Consider the following 9,699-nt stretch of genomic DNA (forward strand, 5'->3'; position numbering starts at 1 on the left):
GGTCCTCCAGACCTACCTTCTTAGAGTCAGAAAGGTGCATCCTCCGCAATCAGCCTGACTCCAGCTCCACCTGGAGCTTCAAAATCAGTGGTCTTGTCCCCAAGTCACCAGTGCCCTAATGAATCCAGCAAAGACATAATTCTCATCTAAATGTCTCAAATCAGTGATTTTCCATTGAATAACTGCTATGTGATGGGTACTTACACACAAATGACATGCTCTGTGATCCAGGTCCTTCAGGAGCTCATGATTTTTTTCTGTTAGAAAAATCAGTCCAGTGCTGAAAAGTTAAATAATAATGCCAGAGACCCTCTGCTCACAGCCTGTTTAAACAGTTTAGTGTAGTGGCAAAGGTGATGGGCTTGAGTTAAAACATTCACTGTTTTGGGTAAGTGTCTGCCACAGACCTGTGTGTTAACGCTTGGTCCTCATGAGGCACTACTGGGAGGTTAGAAAACCTTCAGAGATGAGGCCTGGTGGGAGATTTTAAGTCAGTGTGTGTGTGTCTCTCTCTGTGTGTGTGTGTGTGTGTGTGTGTGTGTGTGTGTGTGTGTGTGTGTGCTCTTTAAGAGGATTGTGTAGCTCCAGTCCCTTCCCCTCTCTTGTCTCTCTTCTCCTCTCTCCTCTCTCCTCTCTCCTCTCTCCTCTTTCATTTCTTCTCTCCTCTCTCCTCTGTCCTCTCTTCTCTCTCCTCTCTTCTCTCATTCCCTTTCCTGTCCAACAGGAGGTAAGCAATTTCCTCTGCAGTGTGTTCCTGCCATGAGGAGCTGCCTCACCCCTGTCCCAAAAGTAGTGGAGTCAGCAGGTCATGTGTGGAAGCCTCCAAAGCTATGAACTAACATAAACTTTTCCTCTTCATAAGATAATTATCTCAGTTATTTTGTTATAGTAATGGAAAGCTGACTGTCACACTCTCTGAAATCTGATCTTGGTTTTGTGGCATTTTAGCTGCAGGGCCATAATAATTCACTACTTCTGGTTGCCTCTCCCATTAGAAGGGGTGGGTCTCAATGACTTCTACTGTCTGGCCCTCTAGTTCTATGGGTCTATGAAGGGCAGAGAACATGAATGATTTCTAAGTTCTATAGAACAAGGAAGCCTGCAGTGGCCAGAGAGGTTTCACCAAGGTACAGGGTATTGATCTGGGCCCAGAAGGACAGGCAGTGTAGGGAATGGAAAAGGTGGTGAGGAGGAAACTCTGGGCAGAACAGCCAGTGCAAGCTAAGGCATAGAGGCCAGAGGGGCATGGCCCATGAGGCAGGGCAGTAGGACATGGCTCCAAATGGACGTCAAAACAAAACTGTGGATAACAGGAGCTGTAGAGGGGCTGAGTAGAGTAGGGATGGGTGACATGCTCCTATCAAGCTGTAAACATGCCCACCACTGAAACCCAAAACTTATTTTCCGTCACTTAGCTCCACTGGGAAAGTGAGAACCTAGGAAATCAAATCAGAGCCAATTCCTGGTCATTAACTCTGGAATAAAGAGCCTCGAGTTGTATTTCTAAAGCACAAATCAAGTTAAGCTACTCTCTTGGTTATAAGCTTGCCATGGTCCCTTCTGCCTGCAGGATTATGTCCAAACCCCTTAGTGTGACACGCAGTCTCGTCTGATCCCACGAGGCGAGGCTGCTCGTGGCTACACTAAGCAAGCCACTCGCTAGCTGCCCTCCATTTCGCAGACCAGCCTCTCTAAGCATAAACCCTCACTCATCCAACCAGCAAATACTGAAAGAACATGTACTAAGTATTCACTCTACCCCAGGTCCCAACTCTTCCAGAGTGATAAAATCAGGTACAACTCCCCCTTTCCTAGTGCTTCACGTCTGGAGAAGGTGTGTTAGTCCATTTTGAGCTGATACAGTAGAATACCTAAGACTGAGTAATTTATAAAGAAAAACTTATTTCTCACAGTTCTGGAGGCTGGGAATACCAATCAGGATATGATGAAGGGCATCACATGGCAAAAGAGCACACGTGCCAGCTTCAGCCTTTCTTAAAGCCACTGATGCCATCACAGCATTATGACCATGCCCATGACCTCATCTAACCCCAATTACTTCCCCAAAGTCCCACCCCCAAATATCTGCAACAGTGGAATTTGGGGATTAAGTTTCCAACATATGAACTTTTGGGGGACACATTCAAACCACAGCAGAGGAAGAGCAATAGCAGGGCAGATGCTAGGGGAGAGAGGGAGAGTATTCCAGGCAAAGGGACATCAGGCATATTCCTTATCTGAGGCTTTAGTGGGCTCCACTAAGCCACACCCCTTGCCAGGGTTGATCTTCAGGAAAGATGTGGCTGGAGAGGAGTCCCAGGTTTTAAAAAAGCACCATATGCTATTCTGAGGGCACTACTACAGCATTGGCACTGTAAGCATAGAAGGGCATGATCATGTTTATATCTGATTGCTGCATGGGGAATAGAATGAAAAGGGAAGGCAAATTCTTTTCTTTCTTTTTTTTTTTTTGGTATTAACTTCCAATCCATCTGTTGTTCAAGCAAATGGTGTATGTTACAGGTTGGAGCTAAACTGTTACCCAAAAATCTCATGTGTTCAGAGGGAGGACTTTTGGAAGGTGAGTGGATCATGGATCATGAGGGGGTGCCACACTCATCAACGGATTAATTCATTGATGAACTGACAGCTGAATGCACTATTGGAAGGTGGGTTCTGACTGCAAGAGGCGGGCCATGCGAGAGTAATCTAGAAGGGTATGTTCTTGTCCCTGGCTCCACTGTTCTCTCTCCCCCTGCTTCCTGGCTGTCAAAGGTTGAGCAACTTTCTTCCTCCAGGACTTTCTCACTGCCATTTCTGCCTTGGAATCAGCCAACCATGGACAGAGACCTGTGAGACCATGAGTATAAATACGCCTCTCCTCCTTTATACTTCATGTGTTTGATATTTTGTCCCAGGGACAGGAAAGTTGACTGTTACAGTCTCTTTACCTTTCCAGAGCTCACTTCTTTTATGTGGATTTTCCTGGTCTCCTTTTCTCCCTCTGACCACTCTATGGACATCAAACTTCTATTAACACGTATTCATTAAGCCTATTATGAGTTCCTGTTCTGCCAGTCTCCCCCAATGGACTATCCGCTTCTCCACAGCAACCACTGCATTGCCCCTTTTTAAATCTTTGCGCCCTTGAGATCCAGAAAAGATCCTGGAACACCACAGATGGCCAGTAGATATCTACTAGTTACTGATTAAATGAGTAAAATACCAAAATTGCAGGACCTCTCTCCAGATGGGCATGGACCAATCTATCCTCCTGGTGATGCTGGAAAATATATGTAGAATATTGTAGGACTGCAACATCCTGACTTAAGGGGCTGCTGACCAGAACAGCCCAGGCCCTGTTCCTTCAACAATTTAGCTCACCAATGTATGTTTTCCCAGGGCATCAAACTCAGGGCAGGCCACTTGTACGGTCCCTTCGCTGACATGTGAGTAGACTACAGAGATGAAACCCCAGCCTCTTCAGGCAGCTATGCTGAGCCTGAAAAGATGAGCTCACAGTGCACTGTGGGAGTCTGTTATCCTCTGCTACCTAAACATGTGTAATAAACCCACTTTGTATGGCTCGTTGTATACGTGGATATTCTGACTCACTGGGCTCAGACAAGCTTGTAAGCGGTGCACAGCGCCTCGGCTTCACACAACTCTGGGGGATCCTCCCTGAGGTTGAACTCTCCCTGGGAAGTACATTTCCATACATATAAAGAAATGTCTATGAATTAAATCAGGGCACAGACAAACAGATACCACATGAATCCAAAAATGACAAACTCTGAGGCAAAGAGTAGAGTGATAGTTATTGGGGACAGAGGGCTGGGAGTTTCAGATGTTCGTCACACTTTCATTTAAACAAGAAAGAAAGAAATTCAAGAGATCCATTGTACACACTGTGACTGTGCTAATCAGATTCCACTGCAACAACAATATGTCTGAAAAAACAATTTAAAAGGAGGAAATAGGTACGCCGGCTCACAGTTGCACAAGTTGTAGGACATGGTCACTTGAGCCAGTCACTTTGGGCTTGTGATGAGGCAGAACATTATGCCAAGAAGCATATGGCGGAACAAAGATGCTCACATCACAGCAGCTGGGAAGAATAAAAGAGAGGAAGGGGTAAGAGGTTGTCCCTGTACCTAATATGCCCTACTTCCTCCAATGGGGCACCACTTCCGGAAGTTTCTACCTCCTCCCCACACCAGAGTCAGTTGAGGTCAAGCCTTCAACACATGAGCTTTAGGAGGATGGGATGTTTAAGGCCCAAACAAAGTAGTGACTATATAGTTCATAATAATGGATTGTATACTTGGAAATTGCTAAGAGTAGATTTTTTTTTTTTTTTGGCTTTTTTTCCAGTACTGGGAATCGAACTCATGACCTCATGCTTGCCAGGCAGATGCTGTGCGGCTGAGCTAAATCCCCAGCCCTTGAGAGTAGATTTTAAATGTTCTCATCACAAAAAACAATAAATACTCATACATGAAAAAATGAAGGCATTACTGAGGCTCAGCTTAGACTTTCTGCCACATATGTATAAATACATTTTCCAGAAATATATACAATTTTTATTTGCCAAGTGAGCAAACCAATTTAAAACAAAATGAAGCATCCATATTTTTTTTCTCAGAGACAGAGACATCCTTTATACCCACATGGAGGGGTTCCCCATGCCAGCCAGACCTTGCTGACCCCATGAAAGAGTTTGGACTCAGCATGGATGAAGGACACAGATAGAGGTGCAGCAGAGAAGGGGCCATTGTGTTCTGCTCAACTCAAGTCCAAGGAAAACATCTGACACTGAGATGGACATTCAATAGCCAGTGTGTTTGAGTTAAAGGAGAGATGGAGCGGGAAGCCTTTGTAAGTGGCAGTGAGCAAGAAAAACACTTGCTTTGGTGTTTCCCAGGAGCCCAAATTCAAAGTAAGACAAGGCCAAGACCAGCTCTATTTGGGCCCTCCATGCATTGGACCAAAGGGACAAGAGCAGAGCCCTTTACCTGCAGGCAAGGAATGCAATACCCCCTGCATTTACATTCCTGGGTGCACACACTGTTTTCAAGTCCTGGGATGTGATGTTGATGAAAGACAGTTAATTCAATTTCTACAAAGAAATTGATTAATGGACTGGATTAAAAGAAGTCCCTTGTGTCTGCAGCCTTTGCCCAGCATACCAATTCCACGTTATCTGGCCTGGCTTCCTCCTTCCCGCCTCGCTTGACACTTTGACAATACGCACTCTGGCACAGCAGGAAGAGGGAGGGAGGGAGGAGAGATGAGAAGCTGCAGATTAGAGTTCGAGTACACCTCTATATTTAATTAGTTCTATTAATATTTAAAAATAATAATAAAAGAGCCCCTTAGAGAACATACTGATCTTGGAATTGTTTTTGAGACTGACAGCTGTTCTGTCTGGAGCAGGATTCTCCCAGGGGCTGGAAGGACTCAACTCTTTCTTTGGCTAGAAGGAGAGAAGGACAATAAACCAGGATTCACAGCCACCTTGAAATTTCATTTGGGGTGAAGCCCAAGCCCAAGGTTGACGCAGCTTCTCTCTGCTCCTACGGCACACAGAGCCCTGCCCTGGCTCCCTCACCAGTGCTGTGGCTGTTCTTAGTCTCTACTCGCCTGGAAAGACCAGAGAGTGATTCCCAGAGACCCACAGTCAGGTTCTACAAGGAACCTGCTCCTCTAATGTCTGGTTTCTTTGGCCTCATGTTTGGCTGCTGGCCAGCATGGCCCCATTGTCCTTGCTGCCTCCTGTGTTCATCAGGGCAGGTTCTGTTGATGGCAACGTTTGCTCCTGAGCTAATATTTGTAAGATCCTTGCACTTTTGACAGACCTCCAGCTTCTGCAATCAGCTTTGAATCTATGTCCAGGATCAGAAAAGGATGCAGAAAATTACTGTACAAACCCAAAGCCATTATGACTGGGCGGTCCTGTGTACCTGTGCTTGCTGGGCCTGGCTTTACCACACTCCTGTCTGCAATGAAGATTCAGAGTAATAATTCCCAACACGCACATTAGCAAGGCCACCCCAGCTCTGCCTTTCCCATCTCCCATTTGAGACAAAAGCCACTGAATGCCTTTCCTAGTAGAGCAGTCTTTTTTAGTGTTGCTTAAAAGTACTTGCTGTGACTTTCCATCCACAGGGCTCCCTGTGGCCGCACCATGTCCCCTAATTCCACAGCAAGAAAGTTGCTGATGGACTTCAGGCGGCCATGGGATGCTGTCTCACTAAAGCCAGAAAAAAAAATGCTGATGAATAATTTATTCAGATGAGCCTGTGAATGTTGGGCAATGTTGCATTACAAAATAAATCAATTACAATTTCTTTAAGGAGAGAAAAAAATTTTCAGTTCATTGAAAAACTTGCAAACATGGGTAGTTTTCTGTTTATTGGGGAAAAAAGTGAAGTCCCATTTAAATAAGAACCTGCTACAATGGGTAACATCGTTTCAGTGACGCCTAAAGACAATAGCTCCTCATCAAAACTGCATCCTCCAGATGCCTGCCTTCCCTTTTTCAACTAAAATGCTGCTCCTATCAGAAGGTTAACTTTGCACTTACAAGGCTCACACAGAAGCCTAGATAAATGAAATACAGGTAAACTCACTCAAACTGGGGTTGGATACCAGGCCTGATGGCAAAATTTACCTCCTCTAGAATATTGCTTCAGGTGGACCTGGTCCTGTCTGTTCCTTCACAGAGGAAGTGACTCAAGACAACATATGACAATGAAGCACTATATCTGTGAATCTTCAGAAGATGAACTACTAGGTCTGTCAGCTTTTTCATCACTTCTAACAACACAGAACACTCATGTATCATGAGGCACTGGAGGTGCCACCAGCATCTCCAATGTGTCTGAAAGGGTCCTGCAATGGTGGGAGATTGGGGATGGGAGTGCTCTTGCCCCTGAGGAGGCAGGGAGGAATCCAATCTCCTATGTCCCGCAATACCTAAGGGAGGTAGGGATCAAGTGCAGGAGCAAGCTGCCAGAGCACTGGGGCACAGGCAGATGGAGGCAGTGCTACAATAGTCTTGGCTGTATGTTCTGTAAGGGAACTAGCTGGTCCCCTTATGTTGTGGTTTGGATCTAAAATGTCCCCTAAATCTTATGTATTCAAGGCTTGGTCCCCAATACAGCCATGTACAGAAATAGGGTTTTGATGAACTGATTAGTTTATGAGTGTTCCAGCCTCATCAAGGGGTTAATCCACTGATGGATCGCAGTTGATGGCATTGTTGGAAGGCGGTGGAAACTTTGAAAGATGGGGCCTAGTTGAAGGAAAGAGTTCCTTGGAGACAAGCCTGGAAGAGTACATTTTGTCTCTGGGCTAGTCCTTCCTTGCTCTTTCTGCTTCCAAGACACTATAAGATGAGCAGCTTTGCTCTGCACATATTCACTTCATCACAGGCCCACAGACATGAAGACAACTAACCATGGACTGAACCACCAGAAACCATGAGCTAAAGTAAGCCTTTTCTCAGGAATTTAGTCATAGCAACAGAAAGCTGACTAACACATCTTAGCTGGACAACAGTCTTCTCCGTGTCTACTCTCCTTCAGTGTCTAGCTCTTCTTGATCTGAGTCTGTGACAATCCTTATATCTTTGTTTTCTCATTAGGTATTTCTATACTTCCAGTAGAATATGCAAGACTACCAGCCCAGGCTGTCACAATCTATGCCCTGGGGAAAAACAAATAACTCCATCAGGAAGCCTTAGGTTCTGCATAGCTCCTCAAAGGGCAAGGAGGCCATGGTTGACCCTGGGACACAGAACACCCCTAGGTGCCCCTGCACACAAGGCTTGAGGTAGCTTAGGAAATCACTATTTCTTTTTAACCAACCACAGGTAGGCCCAGCAGGTGCCAATATTCAAGGGTTAGAGGATTTCTTAAATGGGGTCTGGGGAGGGATGTGACCATTATAGCCAAACTCTAATCAATGACAGAAACAGAAGACCAGGTCTAATGTCCTGTACAGGCACAGGACAAACCCAGCAGGACTCTCTGGCCTCAGCCCTGTAGGTTGCAGCTCAAGGCCTGGAGAAACCCTGGTGGCCAGGATATTCATATTGCAAACACATCCAAAAGGAGGAGGGAGGGGGAAATCCAGTGTACATACTATGTCAATAAAACCTTAAATCCACAAAAACAAGAAACCTCCCTGTTACACCTCTTTGAATATCTGTATGATTTGTCATAGAAAAAAAAAAAAAAAGAACTTCTAAAGAAAAATAGGCAATAAATCCACCTGTGATCACCCAGCTCTCCCTCTCCCAGCCTCAAATCACACTGCTTTGGGCATTCTGCTTCCAACTGCCACTCTAAGTCCCACCTGTCCCCTCCCAAACACACGCCCCCAAATACACTCAGTCCCATCATACCCTCACCCTCTAGCCAATCTAACCCCATCCCAACTTTGAATTCTTGATTCTTGATTCAACATGATTTCTTACACCTCCAGCTTTGCGTATCATCTCTATTTCAGGAATTTCCTCCCTATTCCACACAACTCTTACTCCATTGGAAAATTCCTGCTTGTCTCTAAAGACCCAGGTCACAGGCCATTTGCTAGGAATCCTTTTCTATGCCCTGATACCCCTGTCTGTCCTGTGTCTCTATTATAGTATTTTTACTAAGCTCAGCAAGCTTTAAAGGACTTATCTATTCTCCTTTCTCACACTCACCTGAGGATCTTGAGAGCTGGAGCCATAGTTTTCACTTCTGAGTAAGCACAAAGATGGAAGGGTGGATGGATGGACGGATGGATGGATGGATGGATGGATGGATGGATGGATGGATGGATGGATGGGTGGATGAATAGATTGATGGGTGGGTGGATGGATGGCAAAAACCAATGTAATTGGGGTTAAATAGGCACAATCACATGCCAATGAGAGAAGGCAAAGCCAGCCACCCACAAGGTCTGGATCTGAGTGTTTCTCCTCTCTCTAGCATCCTGACCTGGCCTTTCTCTGGGGCCCTTCCATTTGCAAATAGAAAATAAGAAAAGGCTTTCTTGTCATGGTTCTGCCTTAGCAGAAACAGGTACTTAACAATTTCCTAAAACTGAGTTTGAACGCACAATCTCTCCCACTGGCCTTAACTGGCTGCAGGCTTCACAGATGACTTCCCAGGTCTGGCCTGCCACAGATGCCAGTGTAGATTCCTTTACAGAGAAAGAAATAAACATTTTCAGAATAAATGAAATAAAGAAATAGATGGACTCTTTCAGGTTCCCTAAGGGAGGGCAGATCACTTTATCTGGAGAACTTTTCTCCAGAATTGGAAGGAGAGAGGGAAAGGAGTCTATTACAGAGCACATCCTACATGCCACATGCTACAATATATGTGCTTCATTAAATGATCTCCACTGCCAGCTGTGAGGCAAGCATGACTCTTTCAGTGTTCTAGGGACTCAGAGAAGATTACCCCAGCCACATAGCTATGCAGTGATAGCACCAACATTCAAACCTAGGACTGACTCAAGAGTCTAAGGCAAACTGTCTTTGTCCTTGCCAAGAATACAGCTTTGCCAATTGACTAGCCGTAAAGTGATGCCCTTATTAAGACACAGAAGTACTCCCCAAGGTCTCGTCTCAGGAAGGACAGCCTCTGCCTTGGGAAAGAAAGCTGAAGCAAAAAGTTCTGGTGCTTCTCTCCATGGCTTCCC

At 45.3% G+C, this 9,699-nt stretch overlaps 1 long non-coding RNA gene across 1 annotated transcript in view; it reads right to left on the minus strand.

The window, feature by feature from the left end:
• Positions 1-1,983, minus strand: part of LOC102026932 — a 28,494-nt gene extending 26,511 nt beyond the window's left edge. The window contains exons 1-3 of the long non-coding RNA XR_259235.2: positions 1,912-1,983; positions 205-257; positions 17-115 (exon numbers count right to left, since the gene is read on the minus strand). This is a non-coding gene — a long non-coding RNA (uncharacterized LOC102026932). The remainder of the gene's footprint in view (positions 1-16; positions 116-204; positions 258-1,911) is intronic.
• Positions 1,984-9,699: the final 7,716 nt, after the last annotated feature.

This window comes from Chinchilla lanigera, unplaced genomic scaffold, assembly GCF_000276665.1.
Source record: "Chinchilla lanigera isolate Chin_1 unplaced genomic scaffold, ChiLan1.0 scaffold00002, whole genome shotgun sequence".
NCBI classification, from domain to species: domain Eukaryota; kingdom Metazoa; phylum Chordata; class Mammalia; order Rodentia; family Chinchillidae; genus Chinchilla; species Chinchilla lanigera.